This window comes from Lepisma saccharinum, chromosome 30, assembly GCF_977018435.1.
Source record: "Lepisma saccharinum chromosome 30, izLepSacc3.1, whole genome shotgun sequence".
In the NCBI taxonomy this organism is placed as follows: domain Eukaryota; kingdom Metazoa; phylum Arthropoda; class Insecta; order Zygentoma; family Lepismatidae; genus Lepisma; species Lepisma saccharinum.
The window spans coordinates 29,411,453-29,427,050 of record NC_139258.1 but is presented as its reverse complement, the minus strand read 5'-3'; the positions used below and the strand labels follow the sequence as shown (position 1 = coordinate 29,427,050).

Here is a 15,598-nt window from a genome sequence, read left to right as displayed (position 1 = left end):
CACACATTCATAAGCTTGGGGTCACAGGAATGGATTGGATTGGATTGAGTTGGTGTTTTAAGTCCACTTTATGCACAGTAAGGCTAGTCGGGACTGGACCTACAGCTTAATGTAGGATCTGAACCACTATGTGCCTCCACCGGGTATTGAACCTGGGACCCCATGATTACAAGGCGAGGACGTCACAGGAATGGGTTTTCTACTTAGATCATCATAGGACTCAGTGGTGTTATGTGTAATGGCACCAGAACAAAATGAGTAAAGAAGCAAATGGGTGTGACAATATTTCTAGTATACATCTAAATACCATACAAAGATTCATATGCAGGCTAAAGGAGCATCATGTAGTTTTACTTGTTTGTCAGGGAGGGCTTAGTCCCCTTGTCCCTTCTGGCACCATGGCCAATGTGTGATTACTGAAGAATGCCAAGCGTTTCACCTCCGAATTCTCACCTGTATGGGCTCATGGTCAGATTTAGGGTACAAGTAACACCTCCTCACCTTCACCATCTGAAACAAGCAATAAGCCGTCAATTATCAAGAGGGATAAGGTGATCCCATCTGATCCCTTCCTTTTCTTTGACGTATAAAATTAAACAGTTGCTCCTGGATATGATGTTTAACCTTTAGCAGATGGGAGTCTGTTCAGTGTGTAAACCTCTCCAGACGAGGACCTTTCAAGCATGCACTTTTGAAACTTGCCGTGATTGAAAAGAAAAAAATAATAACCCAAGCTTGAGAACTATGAAGTGGTGAAGTGGATTTTGTTTTTTTCCTGAATGTCAGAACTTTTAACGTAAGTGGAATTTATACATTGTACCTCCCTCCCAAAAATTATAATTAGATGAAGAACAAGAAGAAGAAAATTGAAAGTTTACAAAAACACTGGTATTCAGCACATAAATACACTGATATGCCTATTTCAACTGGTGCAAATAGAGTACTAATTAATCTTTCCTGTCCCTGTTAGAAATATTAATCTATTTTATAAGTTTATTAATTTGTAACTACCTTACACAATGTCTCTGTATCATTGGTTTTATTTTTACAGGAGGACATTATATCTGTGTGGAATAAGACTGCTTCGGATCAATCTACAACTGCCAGAATCCGGGACACGCTGAGGAGGGTTTTAAACTTGCCTCCAAACACCATTATGGAATATAAAACACATACTGACAGTTTAAAGTAAGTAAACATAAGTTGCTTTCTTTTTATATTATTTGCAGTTGTACTCATTCTTGAAATGTTATACAGTAAATCTTCTCCTAACAGACACCTCTGAGAATAGCGGACATTTTAAAAATCCCCAGCAGAAATACATGGGGTTTAATAGCAATATTACTTCTCAATAACGGAAGCGGACACTGAAAACTACCTTCCCAATGCATATAAAACTTCTTAATAACGGACAGCCTCAAAGAAGATGGTCGCAATTCCTGGAATTCTACACAACAATGGCCAGTATTTCGAACTAGTGTGCATTGTTTCATGTTACACCGAACGTATTTCTTTTTAAAAGTGCAGACAGTATTCTTTGTGGTTATCTTGAGAAGTGTGTGTCACTTCTGCTACGATGTCGCAGAAACGCAAACGACTGACTTTAAAGGAAAAAGTTGAAGTCATCAGTGTGTACGAGAAAGAGAAACTCAGTGTTCGAGACATGCCCGTGCGGTTTGCTGTTGGAAAACACAGACCAGTGACATTTTAAGAAACAAAAGTGACATCCTTAAATTGTGGACTGGAAATTAAAATCTTTCTGGTAAACTCTCATTTCCCAAAACACCGGGCTTGAACGTTGACAACTTAACATTTGAATGGTTTTTTTGTGCTCGTAGCAACAACATGCCTGTGAGTGGACCTCTTATTCATGAAAAAGCACCGTAAAGTACGTACTGTAATATGCTTATCCTATTGTGTAATATCCTAGCTCCTACACTTTTTTTCTGAATAGCGGACACTTCTTAATAACGGACATTTATTTTTCCCCCAGGCCTGTCCGTTATTGAGAACTTTTACTGTACTTGTAGACTTACCCTACATGCAACTATCTGTTAAATGGTAGGTGAGTATTATTAAATGCAAATGCTTCCCATTGTAAAGAGCCATGAAGGTATCAATGTGACATTGAAATCAAGTCATGTCAGTCTCGCAGCCTCTTGATTGGTTCTGTAAGCAGTTGCTCATGTTGCAACTGTAAATTGTTGCTCTTTGCTGAGTGAGCACCATCTTAGATGATGATGTAGGCATTGTTGACATAATTTCAGCATTTGAGAGACATGGTAAATAAATAATACAGGCACATATTTTTGGTAAATAAAAAAGCAAAATTTCGGTACAAAAACAGTCTATATCTGGTTCAAAAGCAGTAAATAAAATAAAATTTCGGAGTTTTAGCGGTGAATAATCACATCAAAAGTGGTAAATAAAATGACATTTTGGTTTTAAAATTGTGAATATAATCCTAAATTTGATTTAAAAACTGCACTTATTACACAAAATAAACTTATTCCTTCTAATAGCACATTTATGTAGTTACCAGAGTATTAAGTTTATTCTTGTGTAAAGGGGTCCATTTTTGCTTCTCAAATATTTACAGCAGAATTAATCAATTTTCCATGAATTGCATAACTCACAGGATACTTCAGACTTCAGAAAGTGTCGCGTCGGTATATAAACGGTAAAGTTCGTGTTTAAGAGTCAATTTCGCATTTTGCAGTTCATTTCGTATTATTTCATGACAAAACATGGTAGAAAAATGCACCTCAGACCTTTCAGAAACATGAAAAATGAATATTACAGCATGTTATTTCATATTTCGTGTTTTCGTCAAAAACGAAATTTGCTTGCCTCTAATAAATAAATATAAACTTGGTACTCACTCTTTTGCGAAGCTGTTTTTTGTTGTTCTATTAATTTCGGTGGCCACTGCCAATGAGGATGGTCCTCATTGGAACTTGCTGCAACAACAAAAAGCAGCTTCGCAGAAAAGTGAGTATTAAGTTTCTCTGTATTTATGTGATGTCTTCTTGGAAACAGGGTCTTTCAAATTCCACTATTCCTTCACAGTAAATCATATTGTGTCATCACGCTATGTGATCAAACGTGTATCTGCCTTTCTGATTCTATGTTTCCATGTTGCACATTTTCGTTGCACCAGAACTCCGCAAACGTTTCATACTTAGAGGAATTCAATGGCAGTTGTCAACAGCATGTTTCAAGGAGGGATGTCAACAAAATCCATATCAAGTTATCTGATATCCATTTCAGATACAACAAATAATCGGAATATCTGGATAGAACAGCTTCAATGAAGGATTTGTGGAAAATTCGTATATGACAAATAAAGAAAATGTGGATAGCCCGTAAAATGGATAAACGATACAACTGTTTGGATAATGCTCACATTCAAATTATCCAAATAAGATAATTTAAATAGGCTGAATAATTTGAATACCTGAATAATCCGGATATCAGAATATCTGATATGCATATATTTGAAATCCGGATAGAAAATTATCCTATACCAGATGTTGCCATCCCTAGTTTCAATGGCATGGCATTTGCGGTTCCAACATTTCATGAAAAACCCCAAACAGTTGCCAATCTGAAAGAAGCAATTCATCACAAAATCAACACTATACAACAATGATTCAGGAGAGTGCATTCGCAAAGATGGCCATCATCATTTGAATGAAGTTATTTTTCGGACTTAAGTGTCTGTCACTGATGCCTACCCTTTCACTTTTGTAAGTGGCACCGACAGAATACAAAACTTTCTAGCAATTCACACAACTTCTTCACACACTACCCCAAATTATTAGATAGTTCCTTTTTAAGGGCTTGAAAAGGAATTATCGTATGATGCTGTTGGATGTTGTAAATTATAAACCAATGCATGCCAACACCATCGTAGAAAATAACAAAATGTGCAAAAATATTATTGCATAGTGAGCTGTTGGTTTTATACCCATGAACTACTGTAGAGGATTAGTTATTTTTTGTGTGTAAAATTCTCATGTATAATAATAGTAGCCCAGATATTTATTTCTTAGCTGATCCCAAGACTGGTTCATGTGTTGCTTCTCTTTTAGGAGAATGGAGCAGTTACTGGTATGAAATAGTTAGAAAAGTTCAACAAATAAGCATAAGAAAAATATCAGGAAGAGGCATTCACTCACAGAAATCTTGTCTTCATAACAAAAGTACATAATATTTGTAATCATTTCTTTTTAAAAAAGCAAATCATAACTGTTTAAAAAATTCTTATGAAATGTAGGCTGTGCTGGAAGAAAACAAAAGAAGAAGGAAGATATACAAATTTGAAATATATCTACCAGAAACATCAGCATGAAAATAAACAATTCCTAGCTGCAATTACAATCTTGCAATACTTCAGGCTGTGACATATTTAGTATTTCTTGAAAATATAGTCAAATTTAGGCTCTGCATATCTCTTGATAATACTGATTGCAGTATTTCCTAAATGAATGCTAATATTAGCAAAATACTAGTCACTTATGCATTTTGTACTGTCGTTATATTTTAAATGTATTTATTTTCATGTTTAGAACATTTTTAATGCCACTGAAAGTTCACTGAATAAACATTTCTGCCATCATCAAAGCCATAGTGAGAGAGAGATGAGTAAATAATTTTGATAAATACAAACTTGTTTGCATTATGAACAGAAAATTTCCATTGACCAGGGAGTTTTGATTTACAACTTTAATGAATGTGATAGTAATTTTATTTTTACATTATTCAGCTACAACTAAGGGCCAACTAATTCAGCACTGTAGTCATTATATTTTGAACCTACCTTCACCTATCCAGGTTCAGTTCTCAGTAACCGTAGGAATTTTCCAAATAATCCCTGCACAAAGTGGCTCCTAGGGCTCACACAGCCTCAAACCAGTGGGTACCTGAGGTTAACCCTTATTCTACCATGACCAAGATCGAGAAACTGTAGAACCTTTTCTTGGCAAGTCACTGGCGATAGCTTTTATCTTACCACAACACATACATAATTTACTACCCTCAAGTATTTTCAACACAATCTAGTTCATTGGCAGGTGCATACATACGAGGGTTGGGGAGTAAGTATTGGCAACCCAGTAATATTGTAATTATATGCAAAGGTGGATGGAAAATGGAGACTGCGAGAGGAAGCCTGACACGAGTACTTTAACCGCTGGTCACTAGATGGCTCTGTGTGTTGTACTGAATGATCACAGGGCCGCTGGGAAAACAGTCGTGGAGTAAGATGGAAGTGACCAGATTGGAACAGCGATCGTACATCAAAGTAGCCGTTCTCCGGGGGAGAAATGCGAGTGATTGTCATAATCAGACAAGTTTTTGTAACATGTGCACATGTGTATGTCCTAGGGTCAGACAGGTTTTTGTAACGTGTACATTAATACATGTGTATGTCACAGGGTTGCTTGGGTTTTCTTTCATGATTCCTACCAACAAAATATCCATAATGGATACTCTTTCAGTTGTATATAACAAATTTTTAATACATCCTTCTATTGTCGAATTTTTACTGGGTTGCCATTTGAATTTGAATTTAAAATTTTGGGTGCGTCAGCACTAAGGCTATTTTGCACCCATCACATTACACAGGGTCCAGCCCCTTATCGTTACACATAACAACTCTAACGTTGCATAAATAAAATCATAAAATATTCTGACTTTCATTAAAAGCTGAGGCTGTAAAGGAGCACTCAGCACATATAAGGACAAAACAAAGGACAACACAAACAAAATTATACTGGCCATGGGGCCAGTCGCCAGAGCCTCGTTAGTCTGCAGTCCAGGGTGTACTATGTGGAAGTGAGGTTGACTATTGGGTGCACTACGTGGAAGGAGCACCCCTTACACACCTACTGGGTTGCCATGACTTACTCCCCAACCCTCGTATAAATGACTAATTAGAAAGTACGAGTATAAAATTGTAGACTTGAAAACAGAAAATTCATGTAATTTCAAATGCATTGCATTACCATGTGATTAAAAACATATTATTTGAATACAATCTTAATATAAAGGAAAAAAATTGAAACATATTGTTTCCAACATTTCACATATTGCCTGTTTACATTATCAAAGATTGACGAATCCGGTTTATGAAACAATAAGATTCAGTTCCTGTTGTGTATAGCAAGGGTACATTCAGATATAGAATATGAGAAACCATATCATGAAACAAGCTTACTCCCACATAGTAGTAAGCCATACCATACGTTTATCAACATTAAACAAGTTGATTGATTATATAATAATTGATTCTTGTTTTCATTGATTGTTGCCCAGGATGCAGCCGAAAGTTTATTTTGAAGAAGTGAGATGTGATTTTTTTGTTTTTTTAACTAGACAGGTTTCTCCAAAAGAATAGTTAAATATATATTTGTTGTAGTGTCCTGTAATAATTATTATGCTACTCTTTAATATTACTATTTTTGTTTAATGTACAGTAAGCATACATGTACGTGATGTATAACTGTTAGTCTATATTTTACTTTTTTAACTTTGGAAACTGTTTTGAAAATAAAAATATATTTATTTAACGTAAAATATCTTATTTGTTGATCTGTTAGCTGTAGGCAACGTTTTTGCATTAATTAACACTGATTTCAAAGGAGGAAGAGGACTGCACCTGTATCGCCTTCACCCATTACAGATACTTGGACATTGAAATATTTTTTTTGTGTTTGTGTGGTCCAGCATCAATGATTAAGAGATTAGAAATCTCACCAAAATAGGTTGCATGAGGAAAAGGGATTGCTATGACAAACAGGTGGCAACTGTTAATCTTGACAGGAGCAGGGTAGAATGATGAGGGCAAGTGATTAGTGAATAGGAACTAGATGCAGAATCAGATCCTGTCAAGGGATACAGGATTGGTTAATATTATTAACTTATGAGGAAGAGGACAAAAGAACTGTTCTGTTGAACGTACCCTCTGTTTGGTTAACTTCTATTTAATTCTCTAAGTATCGAAAATATATATTTTGTTTCGGTGCTGGGACAGAAAACTTTTTTGTAATTAGGTTATTGCAATGGATTTTGTCTTAGAGAAAGAAACTGCATATTTACTGTACAAAACATGGGTATATGAATTACAATGTACACTCATAAAGGTAATAAACCAAATGGCAGACATTGCACTAAATTGCTGATTATACATATATCAGATTTGTTAAAAATATCAGTAGTTTTACAGATACTTGACATGCTGATATATTTTTTACACAATAGAGAATACTGATTCATATGTCTAATATGGAACAACAATAATAAATAAACTTCACAGTATACCTTTTAATATACTTTTGTTCAGAAAACAATTGAGGTTATGTGACTGTGTATGTTAGAAATCAATTTTTTTCATTATTGTCGAATGGTTAATAATTTTGCAACAGTCACAATCAGCTGAAATTAAATAGCATACAATTAAGTTTCCTTGCAAGTAGATCATAATTCTATCACAAGTTTTGTTTTCAAATGAGTTGTTGTAGTGGTCTGTATTTTCTTGATAGGTTCCATTTTTAACCTGCTTTTTATGGTGAATTCAGTTTTGTCACAAACTACACTGGCATTCACTGAATGTAACAATCCAGCTTTGGGTCATATGCTCCAATTCTCAGGCCCTCATAGGTAAAGAAGACAAAAGAATACCCAGTTATTAATTCTTGCATGGAAATTATCAAATGTTACTTTCTATCATTTTGTTTAATTAATCATGATTATTTTTAGGATATTAGTAATTCAGTGTAATTTTTTTCAGTTGGTCATGTATTATTTCCAAGCCTAATTTGGAGATTCAATTTTTTTTATATGAAATATGATCGTGAGGCTTAGCTACAAAATTTTATTTGAACAGTGGGTTCTTTTTTGTTTTTGTATTCATGAATTTTTATAATTTTTAGGCACACTGCCAGCTATGCCTCACGACAGCTTATGAAATCCGTAGGGTCAGGCTTGCTAAGGGCTGATCAAGTGAGCTCTTTACCAGGGTCAAATCAAATCACATATGGAACGTAACAGTTGCCACCAGGCTGAAACTTTGATGAGGTGTGATGATGGCCTTCTGGTGAGTACAATAGTGGCTGTGTGCATTGGTGTGGGTTAGTGGGGGAGGCTTCATTGTACTGACAACCCCTTTAAAAGTCCTGATGGACTTGAAAATCTAGGATTCGCATCTCTTTTCCAAGTGCCAACTTTATATTGTAGTGCGTAACATCTTTTTTTGTTAGGGTACATGGAAATGAAAGTGTGGTGTGGAACATGTTTACATTTTCAGACCACAATGTTGCTGCAAAATTAATGAGGCTTCCCTGATGGCATAGTGGTAACGTCACAGGTTTGAGATGTAATATGTGTTGACACATTGTGGTTTGGATCCCAATTTAAAATTGTTCCAGTCCCGATTAGCCTATCTGTACATAAAGTGGACTTAAAAACAAACCCAAGCAAGCAAAATTAATGAAAATTATGCATTTTGCGTAATTTCCTGGATATTTAGACTGGAAGAGTATTGATTAAATTGCAACTGATACTTTCTGATACTGCTTTCAACTTAGCCCTAACAATATGTCCTCATTTATCCAACTTTCAAAGGTAAGAAACAGGATCAGGATCAGTTTTTTACTCATTAAAGTATGTCAATTACAATATCCATAATTCAGATATTAACTTTGCCACATTTCCTGTAAATACAAATTACAGTAAAAATAAGATTTTCTTTCAGTAAAGAAGTATAGTTTGTAATAATTTCCGAGCATGTTTCAATAATTCCATAAAAATGCTAAATTAGTCCTGGACCTATATTTAAATAAATTGTAACCTGTCTATGACAACATTGCTAATTCTACTTAGCTCTTATCAGTATGAAGTGAGTATTGCTGCAAGTGAACTCTACTACTTCTAAAGAAGCTTACTGAAAATGAAAAGTGTGCTTTAGCAGCTTTGTGTACATTGCAAATATTGTACAAAGTTCTCAAAGACAAATTTGTACTTGAATTAATTCTTGAAGCTTTCCTGGCCGCAAACGATGATGAGGTTTTCTCGGGATATCTGCAATCCCTGAAGATGAGTGAGACGTTAGCTCTCGAAACCTACGTTAGCTCTCGAAATCTCAGAAGCCTATCTGGAAATCACATCACTTGGTTGATATCTCGAGAAAACCTCTTGGATCAAAAGTGGTATATAACAAGACATTTTGGTTTTAAAATTGTGAATATAATCCTAAATTAGATTTAAAAACTACACTTATTCCACAGAATTAACATTTCACTAATAGCTAGAGGCACATATTTTTGGTAAATAAAAAAGCAAAATTTCGGTATAAAAACTGAGTCAATTTCGGGTTCAAAAGCGGTAAATAAAATAAAATATCGGTGTTATAGCGGTGAATAATCACATAAAAAATGCTATATAAAATGACATTTTTGTTTTAAAATTGTGAATATAATCCTAAATTTGATTTAAAAACTACACTTATTCCACAGAATTAACATTTCACTTCTAATAGCCCATTTATGTAGTTATCCGAGTATTAAGTTTATTTCTGTGTAAAGGAGTCAATTTTTGTTTCTCCAATATTAACAGCAGAATTAATCAATATTCCGGGAATTGCATAACTCTCAGGATAATTCAGACCTTAGAAGGTGTCGCGTCGGTGAATAAACCCTAAATTTCGTGTTTAAGAGTTAATTTCGCTTTTTGCAGTTCATTTCGCATTATTTCGTGACAAAACATGGTCACAAAATGCATCTCACACCTTTCAAAAACATTAAAAATTAACACTACAATGTGTTTTTTCAAATTTCGTTTTTTCGTCAAAAACGAAATATGCATGCCCCTACTAATAGCCCATTTATGTAGTTATCTGAGTATTAAGTTTATTTCTGTGTAAAGGAGTCAATTTTTGTTCCTCCAATATTAACAGCAGAATTAATCAATTTTCTGGGAATTGCATAACTCTCAGGATAATTCAGACCTCAGAAGGTGCCGCGTCGGTGAATAAACCCTAAATTTCGTGTTTAAGAGTTAATTTCGCTTTTTGCAGTTCATTTCACAGTATTTCGTGACAAAACATGGTCACAAAATACACCTCACACCTTTCAAAAACATGAAAAATTAACACTACAGTGTTTTTTTTTCAAATTTCGTTTTTTCGTCAAAAACGAAATATGCATGCCCCTAGTTATTGTTATTATTAAATCACACTAAACATGCAATTTTTAAGAGTGGTGCTATTTTTTTGTGACTGGCTGTACTTTTTTTAATCAGCATTTGCTTCTCCATGGGCTCTATATCAAGTTTCACCACAATGTGTTTCTTTGACTGGGCTCAGAGTAGGGGAAATTTAATTTTAAGCGCTACACCTGCTGGTGAAAATTTGACCTTTTTTTTTTCGTCATAGTGTCCGTAGCCTCTACATCAAGTTTCAGCACAATCCGTTGCTTGAAACGGTCTCCAGAGGGCTTGGAGTAGAGCAACTTTAATTCTGGCCACCTATTATATACAAGGAAAATTACGAAAGTTTGTGGATTGGCAACACTGCGCTGATTCTATGTAAGCTGAGTCTGTGATTGTTGCATGTGAAGATAGCCTATGGTGTGCTTTGTTAATGTACAAGTGAACCAAAACGTGCAGCTATTGTTTCGCTATAAAAGTCGAACTGCAGAGTGTATTACAATGGTGGATAAGAATGATATACTCATAATTACCAGCCAAGGGATCGCTATTGAATTTTGTGTGAAGTTACTCAAAAGTGGCCATGGAAACGTTTGAGATGATCAAAGGAAGGTAAACGCAATGTGCAGGATAAGGAGAAAAGTGGGCGTCCATCAACATCAGTGAACAATGAGAACATTGTGAAAGCAGAGACATTGTTGAAAGAAGTTTATTGATTCATGAATTTGCAGCTAAACTGAATGTTGCTGTAGCAAGATGTCACGAAACACCTAAAAATGTCTTGTGTTTGTACAAGATGGATGCCACGTTCACTGAACTGCTTCATGAAGAATGGTTTCTCCTGCAGGATAATGCTAAGCCACATTTGGCACGGCAAGCTATGGCAGCTTTGGAGGAAATTGGTGGACAGTCTCTAGACCATCCTCCATACAACCCAGACCTCGCACCCTGTGATTTCTGTGCGTTTCCAACACTTAAGTAAGAGTTACGCAGAAGGAAGTTTAGCACAGACTAGGAAGGGAAAGCTGTCACATCCACTACCTTACACAGACTCTCAGAAAATGGTGTGCAAGATGTGTTTGAGAAGCTAGTGCATCGCTGGAATCTGTGTGTAAAGTGTGCTATTTTGAAAAGGAAACTCACACCAACCCTTGTACTGACTCAGACTCCGAATAGTGATCTCAGTCCATGAACTTTCGGAACAACCCTTGTATATATTTCAGATGGGTAAAAATATCAGTATTCATACTGATAAACCAATACGTCAATATGCCTATATCAGCCAATACGAGGGTCACTATTTATATTTTGAGCCTAATAATGAAAAAACAGGAATTTGGCATTGAAAACTGCTTTATTGTTTTTCGAAGTATTCTCCTTTATGGTCAATACACTTTTTGCATTCGTTCGAACCATTTGTCAAAGCAGTTTTTCCAATCTTCTTGAGACACCTCCATAATATGGTTTTTGAACGCATCAACAGCGTCTTCCGCCGACGAAAATCGTTGTCCACGCAATTTATTCTTGACATTTGGGAACAAGAAGAAGTCATTGGGTTCCAAATCAGGACTGTATGGCGGATGACCCATCAATTCGATTTTTTGACTGTTCATAAAGTTCGTTGTTAGACGAGATGTGTGACAGCTGGCATTGTCTTGATGAAGAATGATCCGACGGCGTTTGTTTGTTTTCCGTATTTGACCGAAGACCTCTGGCAAACAAATTGTTGTGTACCATTCAGAGTTGACCGTTCTACGTTCCTCTAAAGGCACAGTTGCCACATGACCAGTTTTCCCGAAAAAACAGGCGACCATTTGTTTCGATGTGCTTCGAGCGCGAACAACTTTTGTTGGATTGGGTTCATCTTGAAACACCCATACAGTCGACTGCTGCACCAATTGACGCGAGAGTCTTTTTGAGTTTTTGTCAAATTGTGTGGGATCCAACGAGAACATACCTTTCTCACAGCTAAATGATCATGTAATATTTTATATATGCTGGTGGAACTAATGCCTATGGTTGCCTCAATCTCACAGTATGTCACATGACGAGCTTGCAGTATTAGGTTTTGCACAGCATCAATGTTTTCTTGAACAACAACTGATTTTGGACGACCTTCGCGAATCTCGTCGGTGAGCGAATGGCAGCCACGATTAAATTCGTTATACCAGCGTTTCACAGTGGCAAAGGATGGGGCTTCATCGCCAAATGTGGAAGTAAGTTGATCGATGCACTCTTGTCTTGATAATCCACGTCGAAAATCGTAAAAAATCATCGCACGAAAATGTTCACGAGTTAATTCCATTTTATTGTTGTCGCGCAATCTCCAAGGCAACATAAACAACACAAATCAAGCTATTGACAAAACATTTGAAGTATGTTATGGTCAATTATGCCAGACGATTCCGTGCAAACGTCAAATCGCGCCTAACTTCAATCAGTGTTGCCAAGGCTCAAAATATAAGTAGTGGCCCTCGTATCGATACATTATTGATTAACCTTTCACTTCCCTAGCCATAAATAAAAATTGCAGTAGAATCATTTTGTAATCAGAAACGAAGCACTAGTTCTACTTTCAAAAATTCTTTGTTTTTGTTCATTTTAAAATACTTATGATAAAATCAGAATACACTCTGTAATTGTTGAGTTTTCTCCTATACATGTTCACCATCTTTTTATTGCAGGGATAATTCCAGCTTCAGGAACACAGATGTTTTCATGAGATAACAGTGGAAAAAGAAATTATTACTATGGATTCAGTGAAGTTCGTTAAGACTTGAACATATTTGTATAATTTTTTTTAAAAAAAAGTACAAAGTTAGTTTAATTATAACAGTTGTAGTCTGTCCAGAGTGACATTCTAGATAATGTTTGTTTTAATATTTGTAAATATAGTCTACTTTGTAAAGAGCGACGTATTAGAATGACAGTCTTGTAATGTGTTATAAATCTGTGATTTTGAAAGACACCAAAATCAGCAGGTTAAGGCATTCAAGTTTTTCCTTCAAATTACTTTAATGAAGAATACTAACTTGCATTGATTTTGTTGGCATCTTTTTCTTTGTTTATTTTGAAGTGGATATTTCTGACTTACATTTTGTAATGCATTAGATGGTTTTGTGTCCTTAATTTTTTGTTACTAAACCAAATATGATTGTACACATAGTAAAACATATGTACAACTAGAAGAAATGTGAATTCCTATGGGGACAGAACTGAGAATGTTCGGTACATTAGTCATATAACAGAAGTGAGATGAGAAATGGTGTTAGGTTGAAGTTATCTTCCTTATGTTGGCACAAAACCCTTTTAATTTTTTACTCTTTTTCAGATATCTCCTCTGAATATGCTTGCAAGTCGCCACAAATAGAAACAAATTGATACAAAAGTCTGGGATTATAGGACAACCCCATTATTAGTGCAGACATCGAAAAATGAAAAGAGGGGAATTAATCAATTCTTATTTTACCCAGTACAGTATGGTGTTGCGATATCGTAAATGCCCTTCCTTTAAGGATGAAGCATGTAGCAACAAGGCATTTTTCATTCTCATCGAAACTTGTACAAAGTCAAGGAATTTAGTAAGATGGTGCATTTTATACAGTGTACAGGGTGCATCACAGGAAACAAACGGTTTTCAAATGGGGATCTTGAAGCAGGGAGAGGGGGTAGCGAAGAAAGTAGGGTGGCATTGAACACGCTCGGCCATGCCATTTTCAGCACGGTTTGGATCGGCTCGGCTGGGCTTGGCATTGGGTGACAGAAGTACACGCAATGTCAGCTGCACTCATCATAAGGATGGCATCTTCATGTTTGCAAATTTGGCAAGCAAGTTCCTGACGAAGGCTGAACGTTGTGGGTAATCTTCTTCGGGTAACTTCTGCACCATCACAAGTCTGTACAGATGTAATTCCACATCCTTGTGTAAGATTTGCTGTACTGTGCTTTCACTCAGCCTCAATTCGACAGAATGTTGCCGAGCAGAAAGTTATTGTTTGTGTTATTGTTTCTGACGATTTAAACATAAAGAAACATAACAAGCTGCCTTATTTTTCCTGAAGAAATTCCCTCTCGCTGAATGTGAAGAAATGGATGCAACAGGTAGGTGGCACAACCCAACATGTGCAATCTATTTTGGCTTCAGCTGACGTCACACACGCGCTCTCTATTTCTTCTTGCTGCCACGCCGAGCCGAGCCCAGCAGAGCCGATCCGAACCGTGCCGAAAATAGCATATCCGAGCGAGTTCAATGCCACCCAACTTTCATCTCTACCCCCTCTCCCTGCTTCGAGATCCCCATTTGAAAACCATCCGTTTACCGTGACGCACCCTTTATATTCATACACTTATTTTTCATTCTTTGTACACACAGTTAGAAACATTTTCATTTTCATTAATAAGAATGAAGGGAGGTATAGGAATTATGGCTTTATCGCAATCCAATCATATAGGTTAAATTGTATTTTTTTGCAAATATGCTGTATAAAGAAACAAACTGCCTAAGTACTGAGTCAAGTGTACCAGTGTACAGCCTCAACGATGGATTCTATGTTGAAAAGTACATTAAGTTGAAATCCACATATTTCTGGCAACTTTCCCTCTTTTTACTTTTCACCATCTGCGCTAAGAGCGGAGCTGTCCTATGGTGCCAGCATTTTGAATCACCTCACATATACTTTTGTGGTATGACATACATGTTTTTTTTACAGATGGACTTATGTAAAATTTACAATGACCAGATTCTACCAATCCAATTAGATTTGTATGTTCTCCTAGTTAATTTATTTGACCTGACTGCAGTGAGATTTACCACACTAAAAACCTGAGTACAGTAAAACCTCATTAATCCAGACTAATGGGGGATAAGTTGACCAGTTTAACGAAAGTCCGGATTAACTGAAGTAACCTAAAAGAACAGTAGAAAGTGCATTAAAACTCCGTTTATAGGAAAAAAACACGTTTATTATGGCGTATTTAAAGGGCATAGGCCTAAATACACTATACAGTACAGTACAAAGTCTGCGGGAAACAGAATTTCATCAGTGGTTAACTGCCTTTTTTTTTTTGGAAAGTTCTCTTGTTGACTTCTGGCCACATTTTAAACCTTGCATTCTGCTTTTTTTTTTTTTTTGCCTTTTGCCTGTCCGGCTTATCGGGGTCCGGATTAACGACGTTTTACTGTACATGAATTATAGCTTTATATTAGAACTGAACCGTTCTGTAACCAATCCTCACTCATATAGATGCTGCTACTTGAAAATTGTAACAATTCAAAAAGTTCAGAATATTTGTAAACTTGAAACTATACCATAGTAATCTACCTGTTTTCTTGAAAATATTAACAATTTTACATGAGATAATTATTTAATGATATGTCCGTATCTCCTCGCAA

General features: G+C 36.0%; 1 long non-coding RNA gene across 1 annotated transcript; it reads left to right on the top strand.

The window, feature by feature from the left end:
• Positions 1-1,057: 1,057 nt before the first annotated feature.
• On the top strand, positions 1,058-15,316 carry LOC145981766 (uncharacterized). The gene is made up of 3 exons (XR_014440984.1): positions 1,058-1,188; positions 7,935-8,098; positions 12,891-15,316. It is a non-coding gene; the product is annotated as an uncharacterized LOC145981766 (long non-coding RNA).
• The last annotated feature ends 282 nt before the right edge of the window (positions 15,317-15,598 follow it).